A 21,888-nucleotide genomic window follows, 5' to 3' on the forward strand; every position below is an offset into this window, starting at 1 on the left:
CAGAGGCAGGAAGGAAATATATCAAAATAGTTATAATTGTGGTGGAAGGGTGATTTAAAAAAAAAAGAAGTCTTCACTATTTACAGTAAATGCAGGAAATAGAAGTCTATAGTATAGGGTCTACAATATGTCTGTATTATTTTAAGGGAGGAAGGGAGGTGTGAGGTGTGCTGCTTTTAAGGATTTTCTTTTTCTAGTCTAGACTTTTAGCCCCTGAAAGACTTTAGTCTAATGTAGTCTTTTCACAAATGAGGAGTCACATTTCAGGCTGGGAAGGGATTCTCCCAGTAGAGTCGGGACAAGAAAGAACCACACTGATGGGACACAAGGGCTCTTTTCAAAGTTCCATCTTTTCGAGCCCACCCAACGCAGACTGTCAACTCAAAACTTAAGTTTTAGGCCAATCTAACCTTCGACCTCCACCTGAAACTGCAGAATCAACCAGAAGTTTTTGAGTGACTTCGTTTGCTTGTGTTAAGCAATAATTGTTTACAATGGGATAATCACGCATGAAATCTGTGTCAGAAGCTATGAGTTTAACCAGCTTCTGTCTACTATGCAAAAGTCAATAAATAAAAGGAAGGGTATTGACAGTGGGGGCACTTTGGATCCTCCTACACCCCTAAGAAACTTAAAAGTCTTAACTTTACAAGGACAAAGGGCACTTTTATACTGGTCTTAATCAAGCGCTATCACCTGGAAAATGGGTAGGGTGGGGGCTTGCAATTATAATGTACACACCGATTAGCCCGAGCATCTGTCCCTAGGTGCTAGACCACGTATTCGCTCGTCATCTACCACCATTCTCAGTCTACGCTGTCAGGTGATAGATATCATCTTTGCTTGCGAATTTCAAAAAAAAAAAAAAGGCCAGACTCAAATCAATGACTCCATCGCGGCTCTGTGCAGCCGCTATGGGCACTCCTCTGGAAACACCGCGAGGATTTCTACAAATGACAACCGGTTTGATGCTGCATTTGACCCTCCTGCAAACGCTCCCAAGCCGAGGCAGGACTCCAGTCCAGCTCCGATGCTTCCAAGCGTCGAGCGCACCTCAAAACCTCAGCCACGGGGGCAGAAGGGATGCCCGTAGCCGAGAGACAACCGTCACTGGCTTCGTGGGATCATCCCCCGTTCATCTGAAGCTCTGGATCCTCCTCGCCGGGTGAGTCCCCGCCACCGCACAAACAAGGGGCCGGACCCGCGGCGCGCGTCACCCGGACCCCGCCGGGCACCAGCCCCGTCCGCGGGAAGCGGCAGGCGGGCATCCCTAGCTCAGGCATAGGAAGCGGCGGCGGCGGCTCCGGCGGCCCGGAGGCCTCCACTGCGGCGGGAAGGGCAGCCGCAGGGCAGAGGCCTGAAAAGCGGAACGTCCCCGCGAGTCAAGGGGCCGCTCACGCACCTCCGCTGCGGCCGCCGCCTCCTGGGGATCGGGCCGGTGAGGCAGCCTCAGCCCCGCGTCTCCGCCTAGACCACGGACGCCGCAGTGGGAACGCACGCGGCTCCGCGTGGCAGGAGCACTCACCTCCTCGGCTAGCCGGGCCGCTTCGCTGCCGGCTGTCACCGCAGACCACTGCCTACCCCGCGCCTGCTCCGGATGCTATTTAAAGGCACCGCCGTCACCTCTGCGCGTTGGCTGCGCCCCAGCCTCTGCGAACGCGGAGCGGAGGGGCTGCCACTGCGTGAGCCGCGCCCGCCCCGCCGCAGGCCCCGCCCCCAAACACGCCCCGCAGCAGGCCACACCCCGCCGCAGGCCCCGCCCCAGCCGCGCGCCCGCCTCCCCAGCGGGGCGCGCGCGTGTCGGACTGGCATCCCGCGGACAGCCAGCGGGCGGTTTCGCGAGCGAATGCAGCTAGAGTCTCCAGAAAATCCCTGAGGAAGCGAAAGGGTCAATTGTACCGCCTTAGCCCAGGAGCCAGGCCAACTCTAGGGTCTGCGGGGCCGCGAGGGCCAGGAGATGCCCTTTCGCATCTTCCACCCTCAAAGGCGTGCCCTACTGATTTCTTGGCGGGCCGAGGGTTCTGCAGGGAGGGACCCTGGGGGCCGAAGGGCTCTCCTTTCCTATTTTATTTGGCACCGACGTGCGCGACCCCTTTTAACCTGATTTCACCACTGTCCCCACATGGGGTTTCGCCACAGCTCCTGGCTGGAAAGACTGGTCTGGACTTCTGCAATGCCCTGGACATGAAGCAACCCTGGACAAATCACTCCGGGCAGAGTTAGAACAGAAGGCAGGCTGGGTATTTCTCAAGGGCAGCATTCACTGGCCACGTTCTTGGGGCCCCGCCATCCTGCTCAGCCCTGGCTGTATGGTTTTCAGGGGTTCTGCATCCGTGTGATGCCCTTTAGGGGCTTTCAGAGGCCAATGCAAATTTTTGTCAGGCTTGTATCCCAAATGTTATTTTTCCTCTTGGCGCCTGAGGCTTGCCAGTATCCTTAACCTCTAGTAACAGCTGTCTCAGTTACAGTGGTTCTTGTGCCCAGCATTGAGTGGAGGACTATCTAGCACTGCTTTGAATTTGAGGCATAAGAATTATTGTTATTATAAACACCTCTGATGACACAGTATATTGAAACCCTTCACACACATTATCTTATTGACTCTTCATCGTAACCCTATGAGGTGGGTGCTGTCATCATTCCCCTTTTACAGATGAGGAAACTGAGGCACAGACAGGTTGAATGCTAGAGAGGGCAAAACTACATTTGGAACTCAAGCAACCTGCCTCCAGAGCATGCACCGGATAACCACGAAAGTATATTTGCAAAGTGGGCCTTCTGTATCTGCGGTTCAACAGATCCAACCAGCTGTGGATTGAAAATATTCAGAAAAGAAAAGTTATGTTGCTGACATGTACTGTGTAGTTAGGCCTAAGATGGGTGCATCTGTACTGAACATATGCAGACTTTTTTCCTTGTCATTGTTGCGTAAATAATACAGCATAACTATTTACATAGTATTTATGTTGTATTAGGTATTATCGGGAACCTAGAGATGACTTAAAGTATACAAAAGGATATGCATAGGTTATATGCAAATACTAGGCTGTTTTATTGTGAGGGACTTCACAGATTTTGGTATTCTTGGGGGTCCTGGAACCAATCCCCCACAGATACTGAGGGATGACTATTTACTCGAGGTCTCAAGCATACTCAAGTTGACTCCACCGAATAATATCCTAGGGACTTTCCCTGGGCTTTTCTCACTTTTCAAGGACGTCTGCACATGGCAGCAGTAATTGCTTCCTCCACAGTGTGCCCGCACCACGGTACAGTAATGGGGAGGGCAGCACACACCCCAATGGCCTCTGTTAGCAGCTCACTTCTCCTCGATCCTCTTCTACATTTGGATCTAGACTCTTAATTTAAAATAATAAATGGACTCTCATTTTTATTGGTTTCCACTTGGCTAATCCTTGGTTTCTCTGCCCATGTCTCTTTCTCCCCACCCATGATTTCATCATTTTAGCCTCTCCTTTTTCCTCTTACTTCTCCAACCAGTCCTTCAGCCCTGGTGCCTCCTCAAGCACTTCCCAAGTTCTGCGGTGTATTGATTCGCTAGGGCTGCTAGAACAAAGTACTACAAACTGGGCAGCTCAAACAACAGAAATGTATTGCCTCACGGTTCCAGAGGCTTGGAAGTTCAAAACCAAGGTATGAGCAGACTGGTTCCTTTGGAAGGCTGTGTGGGGAGAATCCGTTTCAGGATTCTTTCTTTGGCTTGGAGATGGTCATCTCCCTATGTCTCCTCACATGGTTTTCCCTCTATGCATGTCTGTCCAAATTTCCCCTTCTTCCCTAATGATTAAGGTTTACCCTAATGACCTTATTTTAACTTAATTACCTCTGTAAAGACTCTATCTCCAAATAGCATCATGTTCTGGGGGTTATGACTTCAACATAAATACATGGAGGAGGACGGTGACACAATTCAACCCATAACATGTGACAGTTGTCACTGGCCGTCTCCTCTTATCCCTCCCCATCCAAGTCACTTTTCTCCTAATTGCATGCCTCTCCCTGGGTTCTAGCCATGAATGCAGGTGGTTTACAGCTCTAGAGTGGGAAAGGCACACAGCCAGGGATTACATCTAGGTTCCTATCCACTCTGGCAGAAGCTGCTGTAAGACACTGGGAAGCAGCTTCATTCCCCAGAATATTTCCCTCTGGAAATAAGGGGGCTAGACTAAATAATTTCTCAGGTCTCTGTCAGTGCTAACACTTTAGAACAAAAAACTTTTCTCCCTAATCATTTCAAACGGTTTCACAATTTATAGGGCTGTCCTGTGACTGTCAGGACAGAGTATGGGGGGGCAGTATGCACAGTGGTTAGAACACAGGTTTGGGAGTTGGGCAAGTCTGCATTAAGCCCCATTTCATCCTCTATAAGATAGGCTTAATAGTCTTATAATAATAATAATAATAGGCCAGTTATTATTATTATTATTATTATTATAGTCTTATTCCTATAATAACCTACCATAGAAGGGTGTTATAAGGACTGACACAGCCCATGGCTTCAGTTTTCTCATTAAATGAAGGTTCCAGACTTTATGGTTGGGGGTTCCATTTTGTGACTCAGGAATATGTAGGAGTCTTTTATACTTTTTTCCAAACACTCTTTAGCTAAGCAAAATAAGAGCCAATTGGAAGTTGCAGTGGAGCAAATTTCCTAATGGAACTTTGAGTCTCTTTTCAAGTTCTCACCCACATTACATTTTGGCTTCATGAACATTTTGTGGCTAATGCTGGCTAGATCAAAATCTACATCTGCCTAAAGCTGATTGATCAATCTTCTAGAGAAGCTAAAGAGAGTTCAAGTCCTTTTTGGAACAAGCTGATGGGCAGGTTGAAAATGGCCTTGTCTCAGAAGCTCCCATTTGCGATTGTCAACTACAAAGTTGTGATTATTGTTGATCTACATCTATCACTTTCGAACATGGTCATCTGAGGTATACCCACATCAATTAATAATGGCCAATGTGCTTTTAATTCCAGAGCTTGATAAGTGGATGCTTAAAGACAGGGTTGGCATCAGTGGCTGGGTGTTTGTCACTCAATCTGTTTTGAGGCTACATCTATATTAGGCATATATCCATCTCCCCCATGAAACTGTAAGTGTCTGAAGAGCAGGCACTGTATTTCATGAATCTTCCTAAACCAGCACTCCCCACTCTGTGCTCCTCTGCAAGTCCTGGCGTAGTATTTACACACAGTAGGCGTTCAGTTGTTGAATTGGACACATTTTTCTAACTAGTCATCTGTGACCAGCGCCAACCAAAGATGGATCCAAGTACTGTGGAGTCTGAAGTTCACACAATTTAGGGGACCTCTTTAAGAAAATTACAAATACAAAGTTGGATACAAAAGCGAATGTTTCTTTAGAATGAAAACAGAAATACAGTAAAATGCAAATTTTGAAAGCTTATAACACCAAAAAAAGTTTCTATAACACCATAAATTTCACAAAATCCAGAAAAATAACCTAAAAATTTTATTAATTCCTTTTTCCTACCTCTATAATAAGTTCCCCCTCTACCTTTTAGGCTGCATACTCATTAATTGTTTCTTTATATGACATTTTTAATAAACTTTATTTGTAGAATAGATTTAGATTTACAGAAAAATGGCAGTTTCCATAAACCCCACACCCAATTTCTGTTACTATTAACATCTAATATTTGTTACAGTGACTGAGCCAGTACTGATACATTTTTATAACTAAAGTTTATGCTTTGTTCGGATTTCCTTAGTTTTTAATGTCCTTTTCCTGTTCCCAACCAGGGCACTATATTACATTTTGTTGTTATATCTCCTTAGGCTCCTCTTAGCTTGACAATTTCTCAGATTATCTTTGTTTTTTAGGACCTTGACAGTTTTGAGGAGTATTGGTCATTTTATTTTGTAAAATGTCCTTCTATTGGGATGTGATGGATGTCCTTCTTATGATAAGCCTAGGGTATGGATTTTGGGGAGGAAGACATTTTTATAATACAATTTTCTACATAGAGAAGGGAAGGAAAATGGATTCTTTCCTTCAACATGGAGGAATTTTTTTAAATTGATGGTTTTGATTAGAAGTTGATGAGAACCAAATCCATTGCTTTCCATTTTAAACAAGTGCCCATCAGGAAAATTTGCATACTATAGCTTCTGTCTATGCACCTTTCACCCTGGTTTTCTCTTTCACTGCCCACATACTTCCAGATGCCTTAAGACAGGTTGATAAGGAGATACGACTGCTGGCCCTGAGGGCCCAGGATGTCAGGGAGTTGAGAGACAGTGGAGAAGTAGTCCGGAAGGCATTCCCACACTGGGAAGGTTAGAAATATACATGCAAACGACTAGAAATCCTATATCTCCCCAAACCCAAAATCATATATTCCCAGTTCTCCATAGCTGGGTTCCAAAAATGATCTGGTCACTTCAGCACTACCAAGGGAGGGGTGGTGACAGAGGGACTTGGAGTAGAGCAGTGACAGCATTAACTGATTGCAGCTACATTATCTTACTTCTGAAAAATTTGCAAAAACATTTAACTATGTAAACATGTTTCTAGGAGCCCCTTCCAAGGCCTTACAAGGAGCTTCTGTAAGTGAGGGGCCCTGGAAATGAAGCTGTGTTAGCTCCACAGTCAGCAGGACTGTTTGCAGCATTATTCTGCTACTGCTCAGGTTTGCTAGTACAGTACAGTTCTCTTGGGCTTCCAGCAATAGAAAGAAGGATATTTCCACCAAGCTGACACTGTTCTGTAACTACTGGTGATTATCACATGGTCTTTAGTGGCCCTAATTAATTAAGCCATAGTCCTCCCTTCTCCCACAACTCTTTTCTTTTTTAAATGCACTTGATCCATTGACTTCATTAACTTTTTTTTTTTTTTTTAAGATTTTTTTATTGGGGAATTGGGGGGGATGGGAACAGTGCTGGGGAATTTGGGGGAAGGGGAACAGACAAGTTGCTGTCGTTTTGTGCTTCAGTCTAGTTGTGGAGGACGTTGCTTCACTGGCCCAAGTTGGCACCATCATTGCACTGTTCCCGGGCGAGGCAGATCAGTCACCGGCTTCTGGACGGCCGCTCACTGCGGCTGCTGGCCGCTCACGCTGGCTGCTGGCTACACACGGCAGCCCATGGCAACCCACTGCCACAGGGGCTGCAGCCTCTGCCGTCACCGGCGACTCACGGCTGCCCAGCTCCAGGTTGAGCTGTTGTTCAGCATCTTAGCTGTAGAGGGCAGTGTCACTGGCCCTCATATGTGGGATCCGAACCGGGGCCCTCTGGCGTCCCAAGCCAGTTCTTAACCATCGCGCCACTCGGCCGGCCCGACTTCATTAACTTTTTGAAGGAAGAGTTGGTCCACAGCAGCATAGGCAGTAACTTCCTTGAGTTTGTACCCCTTTCCCTTGGGGGTGAGAGTCCCCCCTCTCTCTTAGTCTCGCTGTTCAGGCCCTCTCCTGGCACTGCAGTGCTGGTCCAACACAGAGTTGCCGGATGAGGCCAGAGCTTCCAGACTCCATCCTGCACCTTCACAACACTTGACTTTCTGTTTCCTGAGGCAGTATGTCTTTTTTAGTCAGTGGCAAATATAAATTAAAAGTGTCCCAATCTTCCAATTCAGTTAGCTTCTCATTGTCAACCGGTAAAATCCAAACTCTTTACAAGAACTTCTAAGATGCCCTTCATAACCTGTCCCTGCTGTCCTCACCAGCCAGCTCTCCAAACACTCGCCACTCCAGCCAGATGAAACTATTAATACTTGTAGGTCAAGAGCAACGGCTCTGGAGTCAGATTGCTGAGATTCAAATTCCACACCTTACTGGTTACAGACCTTAGGCAAGAAATGCTTTCATCCCTAGATTTTATATGTGCCAGGTGAGTGTCATACTGTGTTGCATCCAATCTACATCACAATCAATTATAAGATGCACCATTATTTTATGTATCTCTGAGAAAGAAAATAAGATAAAACATCATCAATTGGAAGATGCACTCTATATCGATTAGCTTTTACTGCATAGCAAATCACCTGAAAACTTGATGGCTTAAAACAACAATCATTTCTTAGTTCATGATTCTGTGGATTGGTGCTTGGTCTGGGTTCAGCTGGATCGTTTCTCTGCTGGTCTCTGCTGCAGCTGGTCAGCTGGTGAATAAGCTGGGGCCGGGTGGTCCAGGGATATGCTCACATGTTAGATGGCTGTCAGGCTATGTGCTGATGTCTCTTAATTCTCTTCTAATGGCCACTCCAGTAAGCTAGTTCAAGTATGTTCAAACAGTGACCTCATGGCTCCAAGCTCAGCAAAGGGGACAACCCCCAGTGTACAATTGCTTTTCAAACCTCTGCTTGCATTGTGTTTGCTGATGTTCCATTGGCCAAAACAAGCCACATGACCAAGTCAAGAATTTGTATGGGAAAGTGCTACCCAAGAATATGGATACAAGATACAAGGAGGGGACATAGAAGGCCAAATTACAATCTCCCACACATCCTGATTGCAAAGATGTTAAGATCTAAAAAAATACACATCTAAGAATACACAAAATATAGTATTAATAATAGTGATGGATGTTAACTAGACTTATTATGATGATCATTTCGCAATACATACATATATTGAATCATTACATTGCACACCTGAAACGAATATAAAGTTATATGTCAATTATATCTTAATCTTTAAAAAGCAAAGGAGAAAAGAAAAATATTAGCTAAAGGGAACACAGAGTTTAAAAATATTTACTTTGTTGCTTTATTTTATAAAGACAGAAGAGATTAGAGCATGTATAAACCTGTAAACTTTGAGTCAGGAAACAGCAAAATGGAAAAGATTGAAAATAAAATAGGAACAGGGATTGTTGGCAGAGGGAGACCCAATGATGGAAGAGACGGGAGGCGAATGTTTTTGAAAACCGGTTAGGCCATTATCTTCTAGCAGAGGAAAAGCCCTTTTTCTAGAACTGGAGGGAAAATAAGTCCAAGTGGATACAGATAAAGTTTGATGATATTAGAGTTGAAAGAGGAAAGAACCCTACCCTCGGCTCTTATGATGAAAGCAAATCAAATATTCTTCATTTTAAAAAATATATACTCACAATGCCTTCCCTCTCCCAATTTCCTTCAGAGATTACAGTCCTGCAATCCTTCTGTTTCCACAGAAGAATATTTTCAAAGGAAAAATAATGCTTTCGTGAGTTTTAGCCACGGAAATAGCTTCTTGGTCAATCGGAAAACATGTAAGACTGTCCAGTTCAATGGACAACAATGGTGGATATTGCTCTCCTGATGGGGTCTCTACTCTTGAGCATTCCTGGCAGGTCCACCACTTGCGCCCTTTAGCCTTACATACACTTTGTTAAGTCAGCCAGGCTGATAGAACTGAAGCTCCAATTCACAGTCACTACTGCTTCAACAAGCCATGACTTTCTAGTTTAAAGCCTGGAGTATCACTTTAGAGTTTAGGATTACAACACAAAAACCTCACCATAAAAGCACCTTTCAAGGTATTGAAATATTAATCACACCCTTGTCTTCCAAATGTGGTGTTCTCTTGTCATTCAATAACCACTCAGCTGAACTAATAGAGGAATACGTAAACCTGTACTTTTGAAAGTGTATTTTCTGCTTATTAGAAGAACATCACAATTTCTCAAGAAAATAAAATCCTATACCTGATTCCTTAATAAGCACTGGGATAAATATGGATAGGTAGGTAGATGATGATAGTTAGATGATAGATAGATGATAAATCGATAGATAAGTAGATAGATAGATATGCTTGGAGTATGGTAGGCCCTTTTGGAATCAAGTGCCATCTTCTATCCAAGTAAAGACTATTACGTACAAAAAAGAAAAAGAGGGCCAGCCGAGTGGCTCATTGGTTAAGAGCTGGCTTGGGACACCAGCTCTGAGCAACAGGGTCCCAGTTCAGATCCCACATGAGGGCCAGTGACACTGCCCTCTGCAGCTAAGATGGTGAACAACAGCTCGACCTGGAGCTGGGCTGCCATGAGTCGCCAGTGACGGCGTAGGCTGCAGCCCCTGCTGCCGTGGGCTTCCATGAGCTACCGTGTGTGGCCAGCAGCCAGTGTGAGCTACCAAGAGGCCGCTGTGAGTGGCTGTCCAGAGGTTGGCCGGATCTGCCTCACCCGGGAAGAGCGCAATGATAATACCAACATGGGCCAGTGAAGCGATGTCCTCCACAACCAGACTGAAGAACAAAAGGACAGCAACTTGTCTGTTCGCCTTCCCCCAATTCCCCAACGCTGTTGCCCTCCCCCAACTCCCCCAATAAGATCTTTAAAAAAAAAAAAGAAAAAGAAAGAAAGAAAAAAATGTGTCACTGTGACATAATGTCTGCAAAGCACTTAGTACAGTGCTTGGCCCCGAGTGAATGCTCTATAAATACTATCATTTTTGCTTCTCTTTGGAAAGCTTTTGTATCTATGCTTCTTACTACCTGCAACCCCTTAAGTTCTTATTCACCCTCTAGAACCTAACTCAGGCATCACTTTCTCCAGGACACACACAGTTTGTTGCTCTCAGAGCTGTGCTACCCGGCACCTCAGATGCAGTGCCTTTGTTGTAGAGGCTGTTTCTGTGCTTCTAGGCCTGTGGGCTGGCTTTGAGCCCCTCACAGCAGGTATTCTACATCTAGACATCTTCCACCCCATGCCAATACAGTGCTTGGCACATGATACATATTTATTTAATTGAACTGACATGTCACCTCCAATAGAAGTACTTCTCATTCCTCTAAGCATAATCGTTTTTTCCTCTGGAGGTGTTCCTACAGCTCTTTATAATGTTTCTGGCATAGGACTTGTCACATTCAATTGTGATTCCTAGTTTGTGGAAATGCACACGTACAGAATGTGCCTTATTCACATTTATATTACACGGAGCCCCCTAGCACCATGCATAGTAGTAGCAGTGAATACTCTACAAATTCCAGCTCAGTGAATAAGAACAGTGGTTCAACTCTCCATTCCTTTTATATTCAGGAAGGCCTGTGACCTAGAAGTGCAGAGTAAAATTAGATTTAGTATTTAATTCATTGATAGTTCTTTCCACTGCTTTCCTGGAGTCTGAGCTCCACTGGCTTTCCTCTCCCTTTCAGATCATGACACAGCTACATCACCATGTGCTCAAGAGAGTGACTTCAGGCCCAGTCCCCATCCCTGTGGCCTCTCTGACACCCCCATCCCCACCAAGGACTCTATTATGTGGCAGGCCCACAGCACCTACCAGTATTGTTTCTCTCAATGACTAGAATGTGTCTACAAATACCACAGGGAGTATGTGGCACTTAGACCAGGTCATTTGTCAATCACCCCAAACCCCTGAGGATGGAAACTGGCAATCCCCCCGGAGTTGGTAATCAGTTCAGAGTGATGTTGAAACTGAGTGAGTGGAGCAATACACAACCACCTTCCACTTCTGCTCTCTCCTCCTCCTTCCTCTCCATCACACCAGGCAAACACCAGATCAAGACTGCATGTGGCCTAAAGCTCACATCTCAGCCCTCTGGAGGCCATGGACCACCTTGAGAATCCGAGGAAAGATATGACTCTCTCCCTCATAAACATTTCCCATACGCTTCCTATGGGTTTCCTAGGGTCCCTAGGTGAAGAGCCTTTGAGAGAATAGAAAAGGTACTAGATTTTGAGTTATAAAGATCTAAGTTCAAGGCCTGATTCTACCTCTTACTAGTGTGTTAGCCCTCAGTGACTCCAACTCAAAGGATGGGAGAGAAATGGGAAAGGTGAGTTTGGAAAATCATAGCCAAATATTGGAGGAAATTAGAAGAATTCAGGATCCAGTCCAGTTTACAGGCAGGAACAAAACCAGGCTGATACTGCCATGGGTTTTATTGGTTTCCACAAATTAATCTTAATTCCTTAAGGTTGTCTGCTCATTCCTGAGTCTATGCATTTGTCTCTCAAATATGACATTGTAATCAAAGCCTTGGTAATACAACCAGTTTCCATTGTCCTGTTATAAGAAAAACAGACTCGTATTGAACTTATGCAAACAACAATATTGCCATGAAAATAAGAATACTCACTGACAGTTTCTGAATTCTGGAGGGATCAAGTAGGAAGAAAGAGATAAATGCTTCAATTCTGCTCAAAAAGGTATAATTTGCCAAACTGCTCTGTCATACAAAGCTTAAGAGAAAAGGTTTTCTTATATCTGGAAAACAAAAAAAAATTTAAAGAACCATTAATATTTCAAATAAAAGGTCATAAAAATTATAATCATCCTCATCAATTAATTCAGGTCCATGTTACCAATTCCTTTTGATCTTGGTCTTTTTGTTAGCAGTTTTATGAATCAAATTTTTCCTTGGTGTTCTGCAAATTCTCACCCAGTTCAATGGAATGATCTTAAACTTTATCAGAAATCTGTATTTAAAGGTAGTGTCAGAGTCCTCTCCATGAATCTCTCTGAAGATGAAATATTCTTGTAAAAAGTATGAGTAAAACAATGGCTCTCTGAAAATGACAAAGACTTAAAATGCAATGGTTAAAGATCTGATTACAATGCAACTGACAAAGAAATTTGTTTTTCTCTGCTACACACAACATTTTATTTTTTTTTAAAGATTTTTATTGGGGAATTGGGGGGATGGGAACAGTGCTGGGGAATTGGGGAAGGGGAACAGACAAGTTGCTGTTGTTTNTTTGTTCTTCAGTCTAGTTGTGGAGGACGTTGCTTCACTGGCCCAAGTTGGCACCATCATTGCGCTCTTCCTGGGCGAGGCACATCAGTCGCCAACTTCTGGACGGCTGCTCACTGCAGCTGCTGGGCGCTCATGCTGGCTGCTGGCTACATACGGTAGCCCATGGCAACCCACTGCCATAGGGGCTGCAGCCTACACCGTTGCGGGCGACTCACGGCAGCCCAGCTCCAGGTTGAGCTGTTATTCAGCATCTTAGCTGTGGAGGGCAATGTCACTGGCCCTCATATGTGGGATCCAAACCAGGGCCCTCTGGCATCCCAAGCCAGTTCTTAACCATCGCGCCACTCCGCCGGCCCTACACACAACATTTTAAGGTAACAACCAGAACTGCAAATAAAATATTATATCAGGACAATGTAGATTCTTAGGTATTTTATATAGCTTCCATAAATTTATTTTAATAACAATACATGCATACAAATACGACCTGATTGTTACTTTTAAAAACAACTTTTATTAAAAATATAGCTAACATACAATATTATATTAGTTTCAGGTGTACACCATAGTTACTCAACATGTATATACCTAAAGAAGTGATCACCATGATAAGTCCAGCAACCATCTGACACTGTACCACACTGTCACAATATCATTGACTATATTCTCTATGCTGTACATTCATAATTGTTATTTTTTTATTTGCCAATACTTCCCATGTAATGCTAGTATATCAAATAGACCTATTTAGTTTAATTTCCCCCTGTTAGAGAGAGAGAGAGAGAGAGAGAGAGAGAGACAGACAGACAGACAGACAGACAGACAGACAGACATTGAAATGTTTTAGGGATCCTTATAAATATTCTCAAAGTTATTTTCAGGTTAAGATTTTATTTAATTTTTGAATTTTGAGAAGTTTGTGAAACACATTAAAAGTTTTAAAACATTTGGTCCAACAGGATCACAGGTCACTGTGCAATAACTCTTATGTATCCATTTAGTCATGGCGACAGTGAAAGCCTCGGCCTGCCTGTCTCGGGGTCCCACATTGTGGAGAGCCTTATAAATAGAACAGATTCCTATCTGGACAAACTCAACACTGGCCTGAAGGCTGGTGTGTGCTTGGATGACTGCCCCCATCTGTTTCCATCCTGTAGTTTGTGTGCTTTACTGAAGCATATTTGTTAAATACAGATAAAAATCATTGTACAGTAATGTTTATTGGGCATTCATTTTTTTTTTGTCTTTGTCAGAAGGACAATAACAATTGACAGAACTTCTGCAGGCAGTGGCAGCAACACATGGACCAAGTAGGAACAGTAATACCAGTGAGAGACAAAGGTGGCTGGTACCAAGGTGGTCGCAGTGATGGTGGAGAAAGTGGAAATATCTGGAATAGACTTTGCAGTAGAACCAGTAAGTCTTGTTTCTTGATTGATTGGGGTGGGGGGGTGTTAATGGGGGGTAATAGGGTACTTACTCAAGAATGACTGTTTTTGCCTTGAAAAATTAGGGGATTGTGGTGCCACTGATTGAGAAGAGAAAGTCTTGGGCAGAAACCAGTTTGGGGGAAAACAAAGAATTCTGCTTTGCAAATGTTAAGTCCGCGGTGTCTTTTACCCATCTAAGAGGAGTTTCTGAGCAGGCAGTTAGACATACATGCAGGGGAGTTTGGGGCTGGAGATTCCAAATTGAGAGATAGATTTTTCCTGATCTCCAAACTTCCTCTCAGATGTTAAGATAAGGAGGGGATAGAAATGCTTCTTGACTTCGGAGAAATGAATAACTGATGTCCATTTGTTCATTCACCTTTTCATTAATTCCTCAAATATTTACTGATGCTTCTCAGTGCTAGATACTGTGTTGAATTCTATGGGTACAGTGGTGATTTCGTGAGTAAACATAGCTATAATCACCGCCTTCTTTAAACTTGACATCTAGTACTGTATGATACAATCTGAGCTTCAATGTGTAAGTCTTGATTTTCTAGTAGCCACATTAAAAAAGTAAAAAGAAACAAATGAAGTTAATTTTCATGTGCTTTTTAACCCAATATGTCCCAAAATAATATTTCGACATGGAATCAATATCAAAAATTTTAGTGAGATATTTTGCTTTTTTTTTTTCACTTGGTCTTCCAAATCCATTGTGTATTTTATATGTACGGCACATCTCAACTCAGACTAACCATATCTGAAGTACGCAGCAGCCACATGTGTCTGTGGGACAGCGCAGAGCTAGAGTGTGCTGTGCAACTTTGCTTCTCGGTGTGTAAACCCTCCCTTTTCTGCCCACTGATCATCTCAAGACTTTGGGGCCTGCCTGGAGCTCCAGGATGCTGTCAAATAGTGAAGTGGAAACTGAGAATCACAGTCCCAGAGTAAAACTATCAGTTCACATTGCCTAAAGGGCCAGCTAAGGCAGACTGATGATACAGGTGCCATCTTTACACAGATTGGTATCCAACCAGCCTCACCCACACCTGGATTAAATTAATGATCCACTAGAGGATAATTGCTGTGTGTTTTAAAAATGAGAGCATTGCCATCACAGTAAATATGTTTATTGGCAAGGTTTTTAAAAGCTTGTTTTCAGTAAATCAAACTCTCAATCCCAGTCTCCCTAGACAACCCCCCCCAATACTTCCCCCCGTGATGTTTCCCTGACACAAGGTAGTGCCTCCACTAAACGGTGTTCCTTCTCTGAATACCAGCACCTGGCCATGGCAGGGCTCAGTACGTGTTTAGTGAGTGAACACAGGAATGGTATGCTCGCTCCGTGACTCGGGGGAGGAGAGTGTGTGGGGTTAAGTTTTTGAAATTGTTTCCTTCTTCAAATGACAGATATAGACAAAGACTAATTAATGTCGTCCCTGACATCTTCGTCTCAGGGGAACTCAACACAGATGTTTCTTCCTTTAACAAGTATTCATCAGAACTGGTTGCCTCTTCCCCATCACATATAGGTTAAAGGTCAATCAAAACAGGTCTCGCGGATAGCAGCTTTTGAAACACGAGAGATGCAGGTCAAAAAGAAACCACTTGTCTTCCACAGGGAGATGGGGCTTTATTGGGGGCACGCCAAACAACCACTTCTCCCGGACCACTTCCAGAAGGCTGCCAATGCAGCATGCCCATGGCAGTACTTTCTCCTGAAGATTCCATATCTCAGGGCAGATTTGGCCCAGCACTGGCATGCATGTTGAAATTTGCCTAATCTGTCCGTCTTTTGCCTCCTTGGTTCACTTTCTACTTCACTAGAGGATCTGAACGTTAGGTTCTCCTCAGGGTTCCTGAGCCTGGAGACAGGCCTGACAAGGCATCAGCAACAAAGGAATGAGGCAGCCTGTGATAGCCTGGGGCTTCTGGGAAGCGGCAGCCAAGGATTTGATTAGGGAGCTGGAGAAAGGTGGGATTGCCATCAGACTTTGATATGAGTTTGACCTTGAATGAAGAAAAGGAAGGAAGGTGGGGTGGACTTCCTTTGCTCCAATCTAAGAAAAGTTTAGCAAGGCCAAAGGAAGTCCTGAGAGGAAGTCACCAGTCACAGGAGTCCCATGTCTCCCAGGAAGGGCTTGTTCCTAGCACCCCTGCCACACTGTCATTGGCAGGGAGCAGCCTGTGGGAAAGGTGACCTCAGCGAAAGCAGAGATGGGTTTTAGAACAGAGCATAGTGGCTTGTGCTCTGGCCCAATTATGCTCCTGGTAGTTGGAGGTGTGCGTGGCACATTCTCATGGCCACTCTCAGGTTCTCTCATCAACAAGCTGTGTGGGCCCTGCTTGGCTCATACACATAGCAAATACCACATGACATGGTGGAATGTGCCCTGGCATTGGCATTGAGGACCTGGGTCAACTCCCTGATCATCACTTACTAGCTCTGTAACCTTAGATGACTCACCGAACCTTTCAGAGCCTTGGTTTCTTGAATGCACAAGAATTGGGGAAGATGAAGAGTATTTCAGAAAGGCCTTACATTTTACAAAAGATGGATATTCCACAGTTTGTGAATAATTCACAGTTGAAAATAATTCATGGTGAGTCAGTGGTAGCTGCTTCCATGATTTCCTTTCCTGCCTCCTTCTAAGATGAGGAAGACACTGGTGATGGAAAGCTGTTTTAGTTAAAGAACATCCCTCAGTTTTTAATCTAGGAAAGTGTTGAGATCTGAAAGGCTGGGGAGCCACCGCTTAGAGATTACAGGGTGAAATCGCTGGCATGAGTAGAAGCTCGGAGGCCTCATCCAAATTCCAGGGCAGGTTCACTCATTTTGTGCAGGGTTCTAGAAAATGGAGAGAGTGAAGCAAGAAGAACAAAGCTGGAAAGACTCCATGGATTTATTTCTAAATAGTGGAAAGATTCAGTACTGTGTAGGTTTTATTTTGAGAAAAAAAAAAAAGTTGAAGTAGATAATTTGATATTAGACTCCGGGGTTCTAATATTAGCTCTGGGGTTATGAGTAAATGAAATTAAATGTTGGACTGGTAGGAACTGGGTAGCCAAGGGTGGAGGTGAGTGATTCACACCATTAACAACTTAACTGACTATGAAGAAACAGATCACTCCACCTGAAGACACCCCCAGACAGAAGACTCCTCAACCAACCAGGCTACTTGCCTCTCTGCTGATCTCCATGGAGTGTTTTGTTTCATTTTGCCTCCACCCAAAGATTACAGGCCGTGATTCTCCTTCAAAGACAGCCCTAGACTTAGGGCTTTCCCAACTTCTCTCCTTCTGGTCATGCTGCCTCTTCAGCTAGGCAGTCCAGCATCCACAGCCACTGCAAAGGGCACAGGACTATGGCAAGAGGGAACAGACAGTGACGGAGGGGTTCTGACTAAACAGGTTTTCTTAGTGTGGTCCACAGACCACCTGCATCAGAGTCACCTGGAGAGCTTATTAAGAAGGAGATTTCATCAGCCCCACCCAGACCTATTTATGCAGAATGTCTGAAGGCGGGATCTAGAATCCACATTCTCCCTCCCCACTCCCACCCACACTCATTTTCCCCAAGTGATTCTTTTGCTCACAGAAGTGTGAGAACCAATGAGATGATCTGTTAGCTCTGGGGTCAAAAATCCCCAGACTTTATGGTCCTGGTTTGAGAAAACTTACCTTATTTCTCAGTTATTTGCAGTTTTCAAGTTTTAAGCTCCTTTTCCCCCTGGGTATTCTCTGTGGACATTTCCTTTTACAAGTCAGAGATCTATTTTTTAAGTCTCAACGAATTATTCATATAATAATGATATAGTATATTACATACAAGACCCCATGTTTTGCATGGGGGATGGGGACACTTATAAACATAGGTGAAGGTGTGTACAGGCTAAGAGAGGAGCTAAGACTATGTGGGACCAACTTGGCCGCAAGGTGAGGGCAGTCACAGGACCCAGGATTCAGGCGGCCTCCCTTCTGATTGGTTGCTACTTGGCCTTGCCAGTTGATAAATATGTTGGCTATCAATCCTGGCAGTAAGTACTATACAAGTGGAAGAAAAAAGTTTGCCAAGATTTCTGAGGTGAAAGGTATCACAACCAATTGGGGCAATGAGGAGAGCATCCTAGAGGAAGTACCTTAAGGAGAAGTAAGGTTTCAATGGGAAGAGGCCATTCCGATGGAAGAAATGGTATGAAGAAAGGCACAGGGCAGAGAATCATGAGGTGTGATCATGGAATGGGGAGAAGTTCAGATTGGAGTGAGTGGAAAGATGGACAGTGTATCAGGTATCTGTTGCTGCACAGTAAACTACTCCAAAAACTAAAGGCTTGAAACAACCATGATCATTTGTCTTGCATGAATCTACAGCTTGTCTTCATTCCATTCAGTGTCAACTGGGTCTGGCGGAACCCTCTTTCAACATGGCTCTCTCACACAGCAGGGTACTTGGAGCTAGCTGTCTTGTTCTCTATAGCTTGGGCTTCCTCACAGCTTTTGGGTTGCAAGAGTAAGTATCCCAAGAGAGGCAAGTGGAAGATGCATCACCTTTTATTTTGTAAATTTTCAGAGGTATGATCACTTAACTGCAACTGGTTAAGTCTACTATACTTTTATACTTCAACACATTTCTCCTTGTGTCAGGTGTCATTGGAATGGTTACAGGCATTTTGGAGATCCAGGTAAGGGGAAATTGAATCATGAGACACATTCAGTGTTGGTGGGGTGGGATATATTGATGTGGTTTTCAGTAACTTCAGCATACAGTTATTTTAGCATATAGGCATCCCAAGGTAGAAATGACTTCCAGGAATACTCCTAAGGGTGACTGGCTGACTCATTCAGTGTTGTGATAGTAAAGTCTAGGACCAGAGGTCACACTGTGGTATGACTGTGTCCCATGGTATCCGGAATTAGAGTAAAAATATATGGGTCGTGGAGGAGAAACAAAGTTTGAAATGTACATAAACCAGAAGCTAACCTGAGGGGAATTCTTTCAATCAGGAAATAATTGTTGTACCTGCCCAAAGGCAGAATAAAATGCAAGGGAAACAGAAATAAAAAACCCAAAACATTATGATACAAGTATTAAGAAAAGTTCTTTCCTGAAACTCACTGAAAGGAAGACTGGGACTCAGAACTGCTGACAACTAAGAAAGGTAATGATGCCTGCAGCGTGTTTGCAGGAAATAGGAAAAAAGTGAGGCTCCCTAGTTGTTACCATAAAAGAGGAACTTGTAGAGAACAGGAATGGGGTCACAATCATTATCAACTCAACAACCAAAAGCATTTATAAAGTGCTATGTTATGCATGACACTGTGTGGGGATGCTGGAGTATAGAGGGTGACCTTTAGTTAGACACACTGAATTAGACATGGCTTCCGATCTGTAGGGAATAAGGTAATGTAAAATGAAGCTAACTCAGGCTAGCTTATCAGGTAAAACCAACAATAAGAAGGGAAACAAGGCAGTTCTTACAATGCAGCAACTGTAGCTACCCTGTTCACTGGCACACAACATTTGTTACTTGAGATGGAATGTAGGTAGCATGTTTGGGAAAGGAATAGATGGGAAATAATTGTGGAAGTCCTATGCTTAACCAGGGAAGAACTGAGAAAAATCCAACTGGAGAGGCTTTGTGAGGAAATATGATTCTAAGAATCACTTATAAAGTGAGCTTATTTCTGGGGTGTGCTCCAAATAACAGCTGGGTACAGCTCATGATGGAATTATGATGTAAGAGGTGAAGGAACTTAGAGAGTGTTTGAGGGGGGTGATCTGAAACCCACAATGATAATAACTGCTCTCATCTCTTAGATACCTGTGTCAAACAAGAAGAAAATAAATTAGGTAAAATAATCTTCATTCTTGATGATGCCTTTGAAAGAGAAACAGGTTATCTTAGATGTGTTTGTTAAAGGTCACAGGATCCATAACATCATTAGAAATGGTGGGGTTGGGGTCAAACGGGTGATGTTGATGAATGTGGTAACCACAGTGAAACCAAAAGGAGAAGACAAGTTAATAGACGTCAGAATAGGGGTGACAGTAGCAATGGAAAAGGGGCAAATCCATGAAGAGATGGGCCGTGGTAAGGAGTGGGGATGCACTGACACTTACTCTCAGGATTGTTAGTGGTATAGGCCTCTCCAAGAGCAAAAAATAACCTCCTGTGTTTGTCTTGCTGCAATGTCTCGCCACATCCTGGTTCTCCCTGTGTACTTACATCTCAAATTGGGCAGAGCCTGCTGACTGTTATTCCACCTGGCTCCTCCCAGTCTGGGTTCCATGCCTTCTCTGCCCCAACTGCAGAAGTTGTTTTCCAGTCCTTTGATCTTTTCTCTCCTCAGCAGCCCTAGGCACAGTAGGCCTCTCTCTCCTTCCCTCTTTTGTGACTTCTGTGATCTACATTATTGTCTTCTCTCTCCCTTTGCTCCTTCCTTATGTCTTTCAATGTTTCCCCGCCCATTTCACACTCCTCAACTGTGGGTACCCCCAGGTGTCAATCTGGTCCTTGGGTCTTCTCTCTTTATATTGGGCTCTAGTTCATTTTTATTTCTCAAATAAATATGCTTATTATTATAATCCCCAAATCTATATTTCCAGAGTCAACGTTTTTTTCCCAAAACTTCTAGTATATACTCCTTAATGTATTATCATCATTTCAAACTCAAAATATCCAATACTTAACACATCATCTATCCAAAACTAACTCCCTCTCTCGCTTCCTATTTTCTAGTCATGTTACCACACTTCTCAAATTCTCCTAAATTTGTGTCTTTGGGCTTTCCTTTCTCTTTGTCCCTGATATCAGTCACCAAGTCTTATGGACTTACCATTGCCATGTTTGTAAATTCATTCCTACCTGTCTCTCCTATTCTGAAGATCTCAGGCCATCTAATTCCATCTCTCCAGGGGAATAGTCTTTAAGCTGTTTTCTCTAAATTATCTTCCTGAAACACTGTTTTGGTAGCAGTAATAGTAGTAGTAGTAATTTAAGTGTTTACTATATGTCAAGTACGTTAGTAGAAACTTTAAATACATTACTTAATTTAAGCCTTTCAACCCTATGAATTGATACTATTGCTAAACACATTTTACAAATGAGAAAACCGAACCTCAGCAAGTTTAACTATGTATCCCAGAGTCATACAACTAACATGGAAAAGAGACTTGAACTCATATCTTGTTTAACTCCAAAGTTTGTCTTACTGCATTCGTATGTGCTAAAATATCTACAACTGTCTCCTGTTACTTATCAAGTCCAGCATCCTTGTTCAACATCCAGTGTCTCTATACTCTACTTTCACCAATCTGTATACTTTAGTGCCTTCTGTTGTCCAGAGTTGTACCCTTCTTCTCACCTGCCCCCACCTTCCTGTATAGTGGGTGGAGCACAGACATTGAATCATGATTCTGACATTTAGTACTTCTCTAAATATGAGTTCTGTTATTTGTAAAATACCCACCTCACAACCCCAGGATTGTTGTGTAGATTGGATGGAATGACTGTACAGGGCCTGGTATTGCATAAGGTACATGTTGGAGCTTCAGAAAAGTCATTCTGCATGTTTGCAACACATGGCACTAGTTCATTTTTGGAAATACTAGAGTCATTCGCATCTATGTTATTGCTATGTCATTTGACAGCTGACAGTTCTAGCCTCATTCTAAATAAAAATTGAGCAATTTGGTTGAGTTTTGGAGATTTTACAACAAGTTGAAGATGGAAGACCAAACTGCATTTTTGCCATATTTTACTGTTTTACTT

At 43.6% G+C, this 21,888-nt stretch overlaps 1 long non-coding RNA gene across 1 annotated transcript in view; it reads left to right on the top strand.

Annotated features, from left to right (window-relative positions):
* The first annotated feature begins 244 nt into the window (after positions 1 to 244).
* Positions 245 to 21,888, top strand: part of LOC109395839 (uncharacterized) — a 31,282-nt gene continuing 9,638 nt past the window's right edge. The window contains exons 1-2 of the long non-coding RNA XR_002126737.1: positions 245 to 1,165; positions 13,937 to 14,099. This is a non-coding gene — a long non-coding RNA (uncharacterized LOC109395839). The remainder of the gene's footprint in view (positions 1,166 to 13,936; positions 14,100 to 21,888) is intronic.

The sequence above is a fragment of the Hipposideros armiger genome, unplaced genomic scaffold (genome assembly GCF_001890085.2).
Source record: "Hipposideros armiger isolate ML-2016 unplaced genomic scaffold, ASM189008v1 scaffold_488, whole genome shotgun sequence".
Taxonomy (NCBI): domain Eukaryota; kingdom Metazoa; phylum Chordata; class Mammalia; order Chiroptera; family Hipposideridae; genus Hipposideros; species Hipposideros armiger.